General features: G+C 41.0%; 1 pseudogene; it reads left to right on the top strand.

The window, feature by feature from the left end:
- The first annotated feature begins 1,571 nt into the window (after positions 1 to 1,571).
- On the top strand, positions 1,572 to 6,155 carry LOC142013933 (uncharacterized; annotated as a pseudogene).
- Positions 6,156 to 16,175: the final 10,020 nt, after the last annotated feature.

The raw sequence follows: 16,175 nt of genomic DNA, 5'->3' as shown, positions 1-16,175 counted from the left end.
AACTGCCCTCCTTTGTAGTCCAGCTTGGAGATCAGGGACCTCCTAGTCCCTAGGAAGACATTCTCTTTGACACCACAGCAAAGTGCCAGAACACCCCTGACTGGCCCTACCTCACCAGAGGAATGGCAGAGCATAGGTAGTCCACCTACTCCCTGGAACATACGTGGGCAAAATGCAAAAAGCTCTGCCAGGGCTACATACAGGCCCAGGATGAATGGTGGAGACCGAGGGCATTGATGGCCCGCTGCCCTTATTACAGGGGGCTGGACCACTTCCTGGGGGTCAATGACAGCACTCCTAGCCATGAGACCATGGACAATGCGGAGGAGGCCCCTCCCAGTGCATCTGGTGTCCCAGCACACCTAGCTGGAGCCACAGGAGGACCAGCCCTCAGACACCAAGTCCATCATGGGGACTTTAGCCATCGCCCTGAAGTTGGGCCCCTCCAGTGGGATGACCTCAGCACGGGTCTCTCCAGACTTGTTTGGGGGACCATCTGGTGAGTACCCCATGGGTTGCATACCCCAGGGTGGGGTGGGAGTGCAGGCCAGGTATGTTGTGAGCCTTGCCAGGAGCCCATGCTGAAGGCTCAGCACATGACAGTGCATCTTACCTGGGTTCAAATTTATGAGAGGAGAAAGAGTTCTGAAGCTATATATTTTATAAAGAAGTCCTCCAGGTAATAGTCTCAGTAATTTGGCTCCTATCTAGTTCTTAGTCATACTCCACTAATGACAAATCTATCACGAAATGGTTAAAACTGTATTACATTCCTTCTTTTTTTAATAGGGCTTTACATTTTCATATGTTACCTTAATTTTGATATCACTCTGATCACTTAATTCACAGCATTGACCACCCACAGAGAGGTGGTTTGTTTTATAGGATTATTTATAGATTGACAAGTGGCACAAGCACAGATGATTTGGCTCTTTGGTTTTCATCCTCATTAATACATACGCTACCATGAGCAGAACCAAGCTGCTTCTTAAGGAGTGCCATTATATGCACCCAAAAACATTTGACAATGGCAGCGTCTCCATACAATGAAACTGCTTTTATTAGAAATAGTCTTTTGTTTCGCTAGAAAGTTTTCATTTTTCTTAACCCTCCTGTGTGTTCCCACTGTGATTCCCCTTGAATGATGGTCATAATCTAAAGACATAGGTTTCATTCTCTCTCTCTAACCTCATTTCTACAGCTTTCACACTTCAAAATGGCAAGTCCTATTTCAAGTCTAGACGTCACCTACTGGACGTAATCATATAAAGAAAGTGAAGACTATTTCTCCACTTTTAGTACTTACATTTTCCAGGTTCCTTATAGGCAGTTATTTAACAAAGCGAGGATGACTCTAGGTCAGCAGAATCTCCTAAAGATATTTTCCCTGACTAAAGTGGATGCAAACTGTGCCATGGCCAGTCCCAAGCCCAGATGAGAAAGGTCGGGTGTGGGACTAGCAACCCAACCCTATAAAGCAATCCCAGCTGCAGAAACATTGACAACAGCTCAACGGATTCCACTCCTGGGAGAAAAAAAGCCCTCATTTCAAAGGAGTCTGATGTGCTGTAATGAAAGCCAGAAGGAAGCTACAACACCAGCCACACTTTTTATCAACCAGGAAAATCCTGATCATTGGAACATGGGACATCCAAATAATATATGAAACAGGAAAGACAGTACAAGTGGCTGCAGAAATGCAATGCTATAAGATTGCAGTGCTTGGGCTCAGTGAGACCACATGGCTATAGTCAGGACAACTAAGACTGCCAACAGGAGAGGTGCTGCTGTACTCAGAGTATGAAGATGACAATGCTCCACACAGAAGATGTGGTACTTACATTACCAAAAGAAGTGCAGAAGGCATTGAGTCGATGGGGAGCCCAGGGACCAAGAATGATAGCAGCTTCATTCTGAACTAAAAAAGATCAAGGTGAACAACATCCAGTGCTTTGCACCACCAAATCATCACAGTGAAGAAGGAAAAGATGACTTCTATGATAGATTGCAAGATGTACTTGACAAGCTACATAATGGACAAATGAATATTGTGATGGGAGACCAATGCCAAAATTGGAGTAGACAACACCAGCTATCAAGAGGTGATGGGTCCGCATGGACTGGAAGAGATGAAAGAAAATGGAGTAAGGCTTGCAGACATCTGTGCCCTTAACAACCTTGTCATCAGAAGCAGTGTGTTCCCTCACAAAAGAATTCAGAAAGCAACATGGCTCTCTCAAGATCACTTTGCAGAGAACCAGACTGAGCACTTTTGTCTATCAAAAAAATTCAGATCACTTCATGTGTAGGAGTGAAGAGAGGAGCCAATGTAGCATAGGACCACCATCTATTCATTTCCAAACTGAAACTGAAGATGAAGAACATGCCAGAAATAGCAATCAGAAAATCAAGATACAACATCAGCCTCTTGAAAAATACAAAGACGCAAGAACAATATTGACTTACATTGACCAACAGGTTCCAGGTTCTAACAGATCTGTATGATGGAGACACAGATCTACACATTTGGTGGCAACAAGTGAAAGAAACAACCACCACCACCACCTACCAAGAAATAGTTGGACCACAAAAACCCCAACAAAAGGAATGGATCTCAGCAGAAACAATGCATAAGATACAAGAACGGAATTGCATGAAAGAGGTAGTTCATACCAGCTGCACCAGAGCAGCAAAGGCAACAGCACAGGAAGAATACACAAAAGTCAACAGGGAGACAAAGAAGAGTGTGAAGATAGGCAAGCAGAATTTCTTAGAAGCTGAAGCAGCAAGTGGAAATGTGAAGCAGCTATACAAAGCTACAAAGACACTTTCAGGAAACTGCAGCAGACTTGAATGACCTATCAAAGACAGAGGGACAGACAATAGTAGGAACAGAGCAGCAACTGAGACGATGGGCAGAACATTTCTAAGAGCTTCTCAACAGACCAGCCCCAGAAAATCCACTAGACATCAATCTTCCCATGGACAGTGGCAAACTGACTAGAGGGGTCAGGAAGACCATCTTGAAAGCAAAAAAACAGTAAAGCCACTGGCCCATATGCTTTGAGGGCTTCTGCAGGATTGTCAGACAGATACCATATAGGAGATGTTGTTTCCCTGTGTGAGAAGATCTGGAAAGAAGAGGATACACCAGCCAACGGGAAGGAAGGCTACCTTATCAAGATCCCAAAGAAGGGCAGCTTAAGCAGCTGTGAGAACTATAGAGGAATCACACTTCTGTCAGTGCCAGGAAAGATCTTCAACACAATTATCCTGGAAACAATGAAAAATGCAGTGGACCCAGAGCAGAGAGACCAGCAAGCTGGCTTTCAACAGAATAAGTCATGCACTGACCAAATAACATTATGAATGGTACTGGAGAAATCTATAGAATGGAATTCACCACTTTGCATCAACATCATTGAGAACAAGAAATCTTTCAACAGCATACACAGGGAAGCCCTCTGGCAGCTGCTCTAACATTAGGGTATACCAACCAAGTTAGTCAGCTTCATTAAGAACTCTTATGAAAGAGCAACCTGCAAGTTTACCGTGGGGGACAGTTCACAAGGAGCTTCGACGTGAAGACCAGAGTACAACAAAGCTGCTTGTTGTCACCATTCCTCTTTCTCCTGGTGATAGACTGGGCCATGAAGATGACAACAGGGAAAAGAAATGGGCTGCAGTGGACACTGTGGTCCCAGATGGATGACTTGGACTTTGCCAGTGATCTGGCACTTCTGTGCCACAGCCACTGGCAGATGCAAGAGAAGACATCAGATCTTGCCAACACCTCAAAACAGTTGACTTGAACATCCACAAGAATAAATCTAAGACCTTGAATATCAACATCAATAGCACAGAGCTAGTTACTTGGTGGGAGGGCACTGGAAGAAGATGAGGTCTTCACATACCTGGGCAGCATCATTGATAAAGACAGGGGCACCAATGCCAAAGAAAGCAAGAACAGCTTTTTGCCTCATGAAGAACATCTGGAATTCTAAGCAGATCAGGATTCAGACTACAATCAGGTTACTCAACTCCAATGTCAAGTTACTCCTACTGTATGGAACCGAATCTTGGAGAACAAAGACAACTGTCCAAAAATCCAGATGTTTATCAATAACTACCTCTGTAAAACCCTCTGTACACTGGCCACACACCAGCAACAATCAAGACCCTGTGGCAACTGACTTTCCAACTTCCTGCTGAAGAAAAAGATCAGGAAGAGATGATGGCAATGGATTGGACAAACCCTTAGAGAACCAACCACCCACATCACAAGATAAGCTTTAAAGTTGGCACCCACAAGGAAAAGAGGGCGCCCAAGAAACACCTGGCATAGAGATCTGAAGGCAGACACTAAGACAATCGGATACACCTGGTCAAAACAGGAAAAGATTGCCCAAGACACAGGGAATGCTGGAAAATGGTTGTCAATGGCCTATGTTCCAAGATATAGGAGTAGAAGAGGCTTATTTCTACTAAAGTGGATGCGACTTCTCCTCAGTGGTTTGTGGGTTTTTTTGTTTGTTTGTTTTTGCATGACACCTTTATTATGCTGACTGTGCAAATAACTCAAAATTTTAGATTTCTTGGTCAATTAGCCAATTATTTGAGCTATTACTGCTCAGTAGGTTTACTTACTTTTTTTTTTCTGAATGGGTATGTCATTTATATTTAACTAGTGCCTAGAAGTCTTACTCCTGGCTCAGGATGCAATTGTGCTAGATGTTATATAAACACAAAATAAAAAGCCTGACCAAACGAATATATAAGCAAAGTAAAGACATATCACTGTTTTATTTTTCTTGAATTCAATATCTCAGACTTGTGAAAAATGTTGCAAGCAAGCAGTTGATCCAAGTGTCAAATGCTCACTCCTTCCAGGATCAAATTCTGAGGTTAGCTTGTTTATCAGTAAAATTAATACAAAATGGACATGAGCAAAGCAGGTTTTTCTATATCATTGACCTGAAAGGATCACTTCTACAATATGCTCAGTGACTAATTTTGTACAAGTCTTCTAGATCCCTTCACATGCTTTGCAGATAGCTCCTCAGCTCATGGGCAGAATGGTGCCCGTGACCACTGAATCCTTGCTGTTTCTTTAACACTTCCTCTTTCATTGGTGGTGTCTAAAATACGGGCAGTAGGCATGTTAGCAGCCCCACCTCAGATCCACAACTCATTTCAGGGAAAACAATTAGACACTTTAAACAACTGTCTATTAGTATTTTAAATCACAATCAGTTCTGAATCAATGAGATACAGGTTAAAAGTTCTGTATTCCGTAAACAGCCCCCTAGGTAATCTTGTCTCCATTAACAGGTGTGAGTCTTTACATTATTGGCATTAGTCTAGTGTAAAACTAAAATAAACCGGTAATGAAAGAGGCTTTATTATTAAAAAAAGAAGGAAAGATAGATCACTATGGCAGTGTAGATAATAAATGGAATGTCAGAATTGATTTTTACTAACTCTTTTAGTTAAATAGAATATTTTCAAACTCTGCTACACCTGATCCCCAGTCAATTTGATAAAGGAAGAAGGTTGGCAGCCAGTTATAATCGTTGTCATAAATTGACATTACTCTTTCTCAAATAAATGAAAACTAGCATGAATTCTAGAAAAGAAACACCGCACCCTTGCCCACATGCTGTGGAAAGTAGGCAAGGCCAGGGCATGACTTTAAATGCATACACTAAAAAAGGCAGCAGAGAAAACTAAGATCAGACAGCAAAGCTGGCACGTTGGCGCATGAGCTGGCTCTAGCATGGAGCTGGCAGAGAGAAATGTTCAAGTGTGTTATCAGAGGGGGTGGGAAGAGGTATACACGGCATACATCAGGAAACAAAATGGAAGAGACAGAAGTTCACAGAGGCTGGAGACAAGATATCCACCCTGAGGATTCCCAAATACAAAAATGGCATAGGTCTAACTGTTCATATGAAAATAAAGGGGAAAATGGTGATGGTAAACAGAATCAGCAACAGGCTAATGGTGGGCAAGTTAGTTTTGAATGTGGCTTTCTGAGCCTAACTAAAGCTGATCAGGCTGCTGCAAGGATGAAAAGACAAGTTTTGAAGAAATGGGAGACACTGCTTTTCATTAGCTTCCAGGAAATGAGGAAATGGTTCTCAGCACCAGCGTAAATGAATGTGTTGAAAAAGATGTGCATGTAGGTAGTAGAGTACACGATGGCCTTGACAATGTAATTTTGTATAACAAAGGATAAACCATATTGCCTCTGGCACAAGTTCAGGACCTCATAGTGTCCACCACATGCCTTATTGAAACAAGTGAACATATTACCTAGAGGAGTGGAAACACTAGAAGCCAGACCAACTACTTTGTTGCCCGGTGGAAAATAAGAGATATAAGATGGCAGGGTGTTTGCAGGACAGAATCTTACTAGTCAACATGGAAAAGAAAGAAAAAAAGTTTAAACTCTGGCAAAGCAGTAGGAGCAAACAAAGCCTGCAGGAATGTAAAGAAACCATCCAGGAATATAGTTGCAAAAGTTGAAACCAAGATATTTTGGGGAACTTTGTGCAAGATTTGCAACAAAAGAAGCAGAAGGAGAAGTGAAGACTGATGAAATCAAAGGACCAATGCATCAAAGATAAGAAGGAAGATTCATCAGTGATAAAATTGATGTGGTGATGATTGATGACAGATACAGAAAGGATCAATGGAAATGTTGGTTTGAGAAGCTTTTAAATAAAGAAAACTCAAGAGAGCAATAAGAGTTCAAAATTATGAATTTGGGTGTAGTTGAGCCTATCCCATCAGATGAAGTGAAAAAAGTTGTAAAAGAAACATAAGAAAGCCATAGGTCCTGACAGAATCCCAACGGAGGCACAGAAAAAGCCTGCTGACATTCATGTTTAATTTAATCAAAAATGGCGGGGGGAGCAAACAAATGCAGGAATACGTAAAAGAAAAGGTGACCCTGGCAACAGTACAAATTGCAGAGGGATAAAATTGGTGAGTCAGGCAGTGAAACTGTGGAATAGAGTAACTGATAAGAGACAAAATGTCAGGTATCTATTAGTGCTAATTGATATGGCTTCATGCCAGGACATTCAACAATAGATACTGGGTTTTGGCCTGAGGAAGCAAGTGAAAAATTGGTAGAGAAACAGGAAAAATATTCAAGTAGCGTCCATTGATGTGGGACAAGCTCCAAGGAGGCAGAAATATGAGGAAGAAAACAGTACCAGAACTTCATGTAAATCTTGTTCAAACCTCATATATTGCAATGTCAGTAGTTAGACCTTCAGTTGGTGAAACAGGTGAACCAGAAGTAAAGATGGAAGTAAATCAGGGAGCAGCACTTAGCCTTCTCTTGTTTATCCTCTTGCTTTATTCTTTGGTTGCATGATGTTGGTGACGTTTAGAGGTAATCTGCAAGACAATCTTGATAAATGGAGAGTCATAGATTCCAAATCCTGAAGAGATTGTTGTGATCATCTAAACTGACCTCCTGCATAAGACAACCCATAGAATGCCCCTAAAATAATTCCAAGATTGTATCTTTTAGATCTGTTGACGAATATGGGCTCAAAATAAGTAGTAGTAAAACAGCATATGGCATATAATGTCAATAATGTGAACATGGAAGAATTATCCTTGAACAAAGATGGGCAAACAATACTGAAAATGCCAAGTTTCAGGTATCTGGGTTCCAGAATCTGAGAAAATGGGGGAAAACAGAGAATAAAATTGGACTAAGATAATAAATGACTGACAAATGTAGAGAGTATATGAAACTGTGCTCTGTACCATTTAAATATGTGAGGATTAGTGCTGGACAACAAATAAGAAACAAGCAAATGATCTGTTCTACAGAAACGTCAGTGCTGAAATGGATGACTGGTATAAACAAGAAAAGCCTTGTGAGACTGAGTATGTTAAATATGTATTCACATTAACACCCATAAGTGAACAATGGGAGAATGCAAGCACAAACGGTTCGGTTATGTAAAGTACAGTCCTGTTAGTTCTGGATAGGAAAAATTCAGTGGCTCAAGATTGAAGAAAAGGACAGACAAGCAAACCCAGGAAGAACTGATGGATGTCATAAAGGAAGATGTATGATATATGACTGAGAATATAATATTGAACAATGCTCATAGAACCTAAACAATGGTATTAATGCAAGAAAGAGTACTTTTAAAAGTCTATGACCTTTTGTCACCCAAACATTTTAAAAAAACAAGTCCCTGTATTTCAATTTATAGGATGTGGTAGATGTCATGAAGTCTCCAAAATATAGATCTATCAATTAACCTATAATGGTTTTTCAGACAAATTAAACTAGAGACTTTAATATCATCACAGTAACACACATTTTCAAAATTGGCAGGCTCAATGATTACTACCAGTGGTAGTCTACTATAAGTCAGAGTTAAACTTTTCTTTTTTCTTTGTTATAAGTTGACTATAAGCAAAACACTAAGGTCTTATTCTTTCCTGCATCTCATCCAAATGAAGCACACAGGCAGTACTGCAGCATGTAAATAAGGCTCACAATGTAAGCTCTAGAAAGGCATTAGGTCTGGGAACATCATGCAAACCCATGTTTTTGGGGAGGGTTACATAAGCAGTATTTACACTAACTGCTTTCATATTTTAAAATGTTATCTTTGTTGGCAGTCTCAGCAGAGAGAGCATGGAGATCTAAACTATTCTGCACAATCTTTTGATGAATAGGGATTCAGCATACCTATGGTCTTTACCCAGAGTCGGTGATGAACATCTAGCTCAAGTTATTGAGGTGATTGAGTGGCTTACAAACTTCAGAGTTACTTTCATAAGAAAAAGCAGAACACTGGTTTTCAACTGACAACAAATATTCTCCTTTACCCCTTGTCAAAGCTGATCCCCATTCTGACACTCCAACTAAAGACTGTGGGGGACTGCAAAAGGCCTTAAAAATACCTTGCATCTACAGGCTATTGCTTAAAAGCTTCTCAATATCACAGACCCCCTGATCCTGGGAAGTAACTGCCACGACCCAAGTGCAAAAACCCCTCTAAAACCCAAGATGATGCACTTGGGATGTCCCTCTGTAAGGCAACCCCAAGCTTTTACTCGTTCCCTAGGAGAGAGCTTGAACCCAAAGAGAAATATGTTAAGTGGCAATCTGATAGCTGACCTTTCAGTTTTAGGGATGCATACACAGATACCCTTACCTAGGACACAGGAATCAAATCATAGCCTTAAAAAGTGGGGGTGCATGATTTATTAACAAAACAGAATGTTTATGTCATAAAGCATAGTTGGTTCCTAGGTGTCACAGAACAACTTAAAAAAAGGTAGGTTAAAGCACAGAGAATTACTTGCCTGGAATTCAGTTTAAAAGAAGATGGGGTTGTCCAGTGTCTTGGAAGTCCTTTCTATTAACAGAAGGATCCCCCAGAACATTCAAGACACTGGACAACCCTGTCTTCTGTGTTTCACACTGGCTGTTTTGCTGATAGAGTGGCCAGGCAGTCTAGCCACACTCTGTTGACAGAGTGGATTGCTCTTTTGATCCACCCTGTATTCCTGCCACAATCTGTTGACAGAAGTTATCAGAAGATATTTTCTGGCAAAGTCTTCAGTCACCAAATCACTCATCTAGACATAGCCCAAGTGGCAAGTCTATGGCAGCATCACATAGGAGACCTGTGGGGCTAGGAGTACAGAAACATGGCCCCTCCCTGTTTCATTGGGTTCCAGCCCAGAGTCCTATGACTAGTGAATCTGATGGGCAGCCTAGGGAATTGAAGCCACCAAGCCTGCTCTCCGGGTCACTTCCTACCATGACCCCTGCCCTTCCAAAAAATCATAACTGGGGTTAACCTATACAAGGGGATGTTTCATCTTGACAGTGACCCAGAGGCTCTTTTCCTTCAATCACAGCCTGCCATTCCCTGGCTGTATGGGGTCTTTTGGTAGGTTGGCAATGAGGTCTGGTACAGATGGTGAGCAGATCCTATGACTTCACTTCAGAAGCTACTGCAGTAGGACTGCTGCCTTGCTTTTAGCTACCATGACTGAAACAGGGATCTCCCCTTTGATCTTTGCTTCCACTGTGAACATGATTAGCAGGAGTGGCTAGTCTGGGCCTTATGGGCCCAGAGTTGTTCATTACCCCTCTAGTGTGAGTCTTATACACCCCCATCAAACCCTATGAAAACAAAAAGCAGTCAAGTAGCACTTTAAAGACTAGCAAAATGGTTTATTAGGTGAGCTTTTGTGGGACAGACCCACTTCTTCAGACCATAGCCAGACCAGAACAGACTCAATATTTAAGGCACAGAGAACCAAAAACAGTAAGCGAGGAGGACAAATCAGAAAAAGATAATCAAGGTGAGCAAATCAGAGAGTGGAGGGGTGGGAGGGAAGGTCAAGAATTAGATAGAGCCAAGTATGCAGACAAGCCCCTATCGTGACTCAGAAAGTTCCCATCATGATTTAAACCACGTGTTAATGTGCCGAATTTGAATATAAAAGCCAGCTCGGCTGTTCTCTTTCCAAAACAGTGCGATAATTCCTTTTCAGTAACGCACATACCTTTAGGTCATTGACAGAATGCCCCATTCCATTAAAATGTTGACTAACTGGTTTGTGGATCTGGAGTGTTTTGATGTCTGTCTTGCGCCCGTTGACCCTTTGTCTAAGGGAGTTAGAAGTCTGTCCAATATACAAAGCATCTGGGCATTGTTGACACATGATGGCATATATGATGTTAGTAGAGGAGCATGAGAAAGTGCCCGTGATTCTGTGAGTAACCTGGTTAGGTCCAGTGATGGTATTTCCAGAGAAGATATGTGGACAAAGCTGGCAGTGGGCTTTGTTGCAGGGAAAGGTTCCAGGACCGGTATTCCTGGGGTATAGACTGTGGCTGTTAGTGAGGATCCTCATGAGGTTGTGAGGTTGTCTGTAGGAGAGAACAGGCATGTCACCCAGGGCCTTCTGGAGTGTGGCATCCTGATTTAGGATAGGTTGTAGGTCTTTAATAATTTGTTGCAGTGGTCTGAGTTGGGGGCTGTAGGTGATGACTAGTGGTGTTCTGTTCTTGGCTTTTTTTGGGCTGATCTTGGAGTAGCTGGTCTCTGGGTATTCGTCTGGCCCTGTTGATTTGTTTTTTTTAATGTCTTCTGGTGGGTCATTCAGGTTTATGAATATTTGGTAAAGTTCTTGTAGTTTTTGGTCTCTGTCAGTTGGATCAGAGCAAAGGCGATTGTACCTAAGAGCTTGACTGTAAACAATGGATCTAGTCACGTGTGCAGGATGGAAACTAGAAGGGTGTAGATAAGAATGGCGATCAGTAGGTTTTCGGTACAGTGTGGTACTGATCAGGCCATCCTTGATTAGTACTGTAGTGTGGGGCCATGCGGGTGCCCATAGCAGTTCCACTAATCTGGAGGTATAAATTGTCCCCAAAACGGAAATAATTGTGTGTGAGAACAAAGTTAGAGGTCAGACACCAGATTGGCTGTGGTGGCATCAGGGATGGTATTCCTGATTGCTTGTAACCCGTCTTTATGTGGAATATTAGCATACAGAGCCTCTACATCCATTGTGGCAAGGATGGCGTTATCAGGAACTTTTCCGATGTTTTGTAATTTCCTCAGGAAGTCAGTGGTATCTTGGATATAGCTGGGAGTGTTGGTGGCATAGGGTTTGAGGAGGGAGTCCACGTAACTGGACAGTCCGGTGGTAAGGGTGCCAATACCTGAAATTATAGGGCGTCCAGGTTTTCCAGGTTTGTGGATTTTGGGAAGTAAATAGAATAATCCAGGCTGCGGCTCAGATGGTGTCTCTGGGCACCCGCATGGCCCCACAATATGCTAATATATTTATGGCTGACCTGGAAAAACGATTCCTCAGCTCTCGTCCCCTATTACCACTCCTCTACTTAAGATACATTGATGACATCTTTATGATTTGGACCCATGGTACAGAGGCTCTAGAGGAATTCCACAGAGACTCTAACAATCTACACCCCACCATCAACTTATGCCTCGATTACAACATGCAAGAGATACATTTCCTAGACACTACAGTACTAATCAAGGATGGCCTGATCAGTACCACACTGTACCAAAAACCTACTGATCGCTATACTTATCTACACCCTTCTAGTTTCCATCCTGCACACGTGACTAGATCCATTGTTTACAGTCAAGCTCTTAGGTACAATCACATTTGCTCTGATCTAACTGACAGAGACCAAAAACTACAAGAACTTTACCAAATATTCATAAACCTGAATTACCCACCAGAAGAAATTAAAAAAAAACAAATCAACAGGGCCAGATGAATATCCAGAGACCAGCTACTCCAAGATCGGCCCAAAAAAGCCAAGAACAGAACACCACTGGTCATCACCTACAGCCCCAAACTCAGACTACTGCAACGAATTATTAAAGACCTACAACCTATCCTAAATCAGGATGCCACACTCCAGAAGGCCCTGGGTGACATGCCTGTTCTCTCCTACAGACAACCTCCCAACCTCATGAGGATCCTCACTAACAGCCACAGTCTATACCCCAGGAATACCAGTCCTGGAACCTTTCCCTGCAACAAAGCCCACTGCCAGCTTTGTCCACATATCTTCTCTGGAAATACCATCACTGGACCTAACCAGGTTACTCACAGAATCACGGGCACTTTCTCATGCTCCTCTACTAACATCATATATGCCATCATGTGTCAACAATGCCCAGATGCTTTGTATATTGGACAGACTTCTAACTCCCTTAGACAAAGGGTCAACGGGCGCAAGACAGACATCAAAACACTCCAGATCCACAAACCAGTTAGTCAACATTTTAATGGAATGGGGCATTCTGTCAATGACCTCAAGGTATGTGTGTTACTGAAAAGGAATTATCGCACCGTTCTGGAAAGAGAACAGCCGAGCTGGCCTTTATATTCAAATTCGGCACATTAACACATGGTTTAAATCATGATGGGAACTTTCTGAGTCACTATAGGGGCTTGTCTGCATACTTGGCTCTATCTAATTCTTGACCTTCCCCCCGACCCCTCCACTCTCTGATTTGCTCACCTTGATTATCTTTTTTCTGATTTGTCCTCCTTGCTTACTGTTTTTGGTTCTCTGTGCCTTAAATATTGAGTCTGTTCTGGTCTGGCTATGGTCTGAAGAAGTGGGTCTGTCCCACAAAAGCTCACCTAATAAACCATTTTGCTAGTCTTTAAAGTGCTACTTGACTGCTTTTTGTTTTCATAGTGTATAGACTAGCACGGCTTCCTCTTTGTTACTATCAAACCCTATGGTGATTCTAAATTAAGGGAGCTCAATTGCAGGTTTTCCAAAATTACAAATACTGGCTTTGGGTTTGTGCCTTATTGTTGGTACAACACAGAGCAGCTTTTTGTTGCTACAGTTCTCCCTGTATTTGCTCTAACAAACATGCAGACAACTTTGGTCTCCCTGAGGATACTAAGATAGCACTTTTGTAATATGCTGAGATTCACTGGCTTTATAATCTAGGTGGAGGTAGAATTCTGGTCACTGACAGTTGGAAAAAAATAAATTAAATGTACATCTTATGTAAATGTGCATCAAATATCTTTGCCAAATGGAATATTCTGAAAACAAGTGGTTTCAAATTATATACATTTAAGTCTATACAAAATTAAATGTTTTGATTTAATTTCAGGCATTTTAAGCCACTATTATTTATAAAAGCAAGGCATTTTGGAAATGCAGGAATAGGTTCAGAAGGCAATGTAGGTACCTTTAACAAAAGAGTAGGCATCTATCTTCCAGCGGTTAGGGCACTCAGCTAGAATGTGGAAAAGCTTGGTTTGAATTCTAATTCATCACCATGAATTTGAACCCAGGTTTCCCCATTCCCCAAGATGAGCATCCTAACCACCAAGCAGTTTGTTGTTCTAAAATGTGACACATTCTTCCTCTTGAAGCTGTTCCACTTTGTATGACTAATTAAATATTCATTGGGGTAGGGGGAGCGCATGCTTCTAGTGCCTAGTGGTAAAGGACATTCACCCAGGAGGGAAACATCTGGGTTCTAAACTTTGGTCCCATTGGTATTTAATTTTGATGGCTTCAATGGAATTGATTTGTTGAATATGGCGTTGTGTTGGTACTATGCACAGGCATGAATTCCACCCTAGATGAACATTTCTCTCTTGGTTGTTTCTAATAAATAGTATCAAACAAAAACAGATGTCATTGCCTCTGCATGCAGTGACAAAAAAATCAGAATTCTAAGCCTTGAAAGCCACAAAAGACACATTGAATATGCAGTGCTTTTATTCCATTGCCATTACCTGGAATAACTTTCACAAGGTCATTACCTGGTATTAAAATATTATAAAAAAATCCAAAGTTTGAATAAATTACAATGGGGAATAAATTATCCTATTCAATATTTTTACACTATATTGAAATATAGCACAAGAAATACTGGAATAAATCTGGGAACTACTGTAATTTAAGTGTTCTTTTTTGCATATAAAAGTTGTGGTGAAAACCCTCTAAATGATCAAAACACAGCTGTGCTTAGTAGCATATGCTACATTTTATGAGAAGCTAGATTTGACAGGAATAATTGCTACCTTTGTAATTTATGGGTTATTTTCTCCTGTGTTTAGATGCTAATTTTCTATACTTCTACATTTGTGGTTTAATGAACGCTATGAATCATTGCATTAAGCAAAATCAGACATTGTGTAAAATAGACTGTACTATTAACTTTTAATGTTACTATGGAGCTTAAAAAAACTTAGTTCAGGCTAAAATAATTACATTGCAATTACCTAAACCTAGTTTACCCTGTCATGCTAACATCATAAACTGGAGACTAGTTTGAAAGGGGAATAAAATCTTATCCTATAATCAATTTTGAGTTTACAGCATAAGAATAAATTGTTTTTTTTAAATGTGTGACTTTTGTAAAATGATGTAAAGTTTCATTTTATTGCCACATAAAGCAGATTTAGATGTTCTGCCTCACACCATGTGAACTTTAAAATACCCAAACTTATATTAAGCTTGGAGGCATTGAAAAAAATATATGCATATAATTGAAATCAGAATCAAGCTCAGCATGACCTCTTATTTTTTTTCCTGCTGGTTATGTGTCACTCTTTGAATAAAATGAACTAAAAGCCTCCTCCAATAAAGTCAGTTAACATGAACTTTTATTTTGGGTCTGATGAAGAAGCAACACATCACCACGGAATTTACTTTCAGTCATCCACTGCTGTCTTTATAACTGTCCAGGATTGTTTAAATCTTTGATGATGACAAACAAAAAATACTTATCAAAATGAGTTATGTTCTCATCTCAAATGTCCTTAACTTATTTCTATTCCTTGTTCTAACTTTTCCGTTAATATCACAGAAGGCATGTGATAGAAAAGATAGAACAACATAATGTTGATTGGTCATTCTCAAGTGTAGATGTATGTATGTACCAATGATCCTCCAAATAAGATTTTTAGACAGTCCTGAGGGCTCCATGCACAATATGGCAATCTACCAATAGCAATTCTTTCTGCTACTTGCAGAAAAAATGTTGTACTGTGCCATGTATCAGGAATTCTCTTCCTGAGTTACAGCAAAACTTCTATACTTTGTTCATGATTGTTCATGATACCAACTGTGAATCCTTGGACTTGTTCAGAGTGGAAAAGAGACAGTGCCTCTCTCTATTGGTCTCCTCCCATCACAGGAACATCCTGTTCCTCTTCCTGAAGCTGAAAGGGGCCAGTGGATGAATGTTCCCCAATTACCTCAGAGCTGTTCCTGCTTGGACCCCTCCCTTCACCTCCCTCTTGTTCTGAGTGAGAGAAGGCAGGATGTCTGGTGTAAACCACTCAAAACCATCCCAGACCTGGTCCTTCCTTGCCATGATGGCTTAGAAACAGAGTTATCAGTTTTGAAGCATGATCACAGGTCTGTCAAAAAGATGTCTATGATTGTAACCACCCTGACATTTTCAGATTACTGAATAGGAAGGGTGATCCCAGATAGATCTTATCCACGTGAGGAGGGGATTCTGGGAATCAGATATGACTTAAGAGTTCTCAGCATAGGAAAAGTTGCTTAGAAAGGACAAAAAAGCACGCTTACCAAATGAGTTGTTAACAGAGCCCTGTTCTCACCTCAAATGTTCTTA

Source organism: Carettochelys insculpta, chromosome 5 (genome assembly GCF_033958435.1).
Source record: "Carettochelys insculpta isolate YL-2023 chromosome 5, ASM3395843v1, whole genome shotgun sequence".
NCBI lineage: Eukaryota > Metazoa > Chordata > Testudines > Carettochelyidae > Carettochelys > Carettochelys insculpta.
Note: the sequence above shows the minus strand (reverse complement) of the source record. Positions and strands in the feature narration are given on the sequence as shown.